Below are 1,917 nucleotides of genomic sequence, written 5' to 3' on the forward strand. Positions count from 1 at the left end.
TCCGGACTTGTCTTCCATGGCTGCAGCATCTCCAGACTTGTCTTCCATGGCTGCAGCATCTCCAGACTTGTCTTCCATGGCTGCAGCATCTCCAGACTTGTCTCCAATGGCTGCAGCATCTCCGGACTTGTCTCCAATGGCTGCAGCATCTCCAGACTTGTCTCCAATGGCTGCAGCATCTCCGGACTTGTCTTCCATGGCTGCAGCATCTCCAGACTTGTCTTCCATGGCTGCAGCATCTCCAGACTTGTCTTCCATGGCTGCAGCATCTCCAGAATTGTCTCCCATGACTGCAGCATCTCCAGACTTGTCATCCATGGCTGCAGCATCCCTGGACTTTTCTGCTATGGCTACAGCATCTCCAGACTTGAATTCCAAGGCTGCGACATCTCCAGACTTGTCTCCAGAGCCTGCAGCATCTCCGGACTTGTCTCACATGGCAGTATCATCTCCGGACTTGTCTCACATGGCAGTATCATCTCTAGACTTGTCTTCCATGGCTACAGCGTCTCCGGACTTGAATTCCAAGGCTGCGGCATCTCCAGACTTGTCTCCCAATGAGCACATCTGGGACGTCATTGGTCGGTGCTTACACAGGAGCTGCCAGCAGTGGATTTTGATGATTTGTACAACTGCAGTCAGTGGCAGAACAGTCCTCAGACGACCATTAATAACCTCACTGATTTCCGCATGTGGCGCTCATTCTCCAGACTGAATAAATCTAGAAGTTTTGAAAAATGTTGCTTTAATTCCACCATCACTTGCAGATCAGTGACGTCTCCACCCTGTGATTTCCTTTTTCCACCGCTTTTCCTTCTTGGTGTAAGGCTCCTTTCACACGTCAGTGATTCTGAGACGTTTGTGCTTTTTTTTTAAACGTACCAGAATCACTGACATACGCAGACCCATTATAATGAATGGGTCTGCTCACACGTCAGTGATTTGTCACTGCACGTGTCTCCGTGCGGCGTACCCGCGTGTGCGTGATTGCCGCACGGAGACATGTCCATTTTTTTCTGGCATGACTGATATCCCACGGACCACGCAGTGGTGTGGTCCGTGAAACACGTGCCAGAAAAAAACGTGCATTCAAAATAATAAACATTTTTACTCACCCGGCGTCCAGCGATGTCCTCTGCAGCCCGTGCAGCCTGCTGCTTCTGAGCCGGCTGATTACTGTCGCGCATATTCATGATGCACGACACAGCCAACCCAGAAGCAGCTGCTGCGGGGGTCAGCGCCGGCCGGATGCTGCACCGCGGGAGCGATCAGCACCATGGAGAGCGGGAGCGCGCACAGGTGAGTTAATGTCTAAGTGCAATCACGGGCCACGGAGAACGGAGCCCGCATTGCACTTAGACAACCCACGTGTGCCGTGATTCACGGCACACGGAGGGACATGTGCGTGTTTTACACGCCAGTGAAAAACGTCAGTGGTTTTCACTGACGTGTGAAACGGGCCTAAGTGGAATCTTGAGGCGTGTGAAGCTGCTGAACTCAGAGACCTGTGCATTGTGTCCCCCTAGTGGTGGCTGGAGGGAAATGCAAAGACCCCAGAAGCAGCTTATGTTGGGGGTCCGGCTCACCCACTGGGCCCCTCAATGATCTAATATTAACAGATGGTCCTGTCTACATAAAAATGCTCATTGCCTGGGTGAGGAAGGGCTCTGATATTTGCCGTTTTGATTATGCACGCTCATCATGTGCCAATCTCACTGTTTTTAAGATCTCTGCTTCCGGTCAAAGAATAGAAGCCTCATTAAAATGTTGTAAATCCTGCGCCTGTTCGCAGCTGAGGTTTTGTTTTTCTATTGTGTCCAGCCTACCCTGTGACTAAATAGTCCAGACCGATACATTTACTGAACTAACACATTGCAACAAACGATCAGGACGGGAGAAACATTGATGCACCCATGG

General features: G+C 50.9%; 1 protein-coding gene across 1 annotated transcript in view; it reads left to right on the forward strand.

Annotated features, from left to right (window-relative positions):
* The window catches only part of LOC142255301 (catalase-like), a 35,671-nt gene extending 34,933 nt beyond the window's left edge, over positions 1-738 (forward strand). Inside the window, exon 13 of the mRNA XM_075326839.1 lies at positions 1-738. This exon is cut by the window's left edge and continues 1,472 nt beyond it. The gene's annotated coding sequence lies outside the window, so the exon portion shown is untranslated.
* Positions 739-1,917: the final 1,179 nt, after the last annotated feature.

The sequence above is a fragment of the Anomaloglossus baeobatrachus genome, chromosome 10 (genome assembly GCF_048569485.1).
Source record: "Anomaloglossus baeobatrachus isolate aAnoBae1 chromosome 10, aAnoBae1.hap1, whole genome shotgun sequence".
Lineage (NCBI taxonomy): Eukaryota > Metazoa > Chordata > Amphibia > Anura > Aromobatidae > Anomaloglossus > Anomaloglossus baeobatrachus.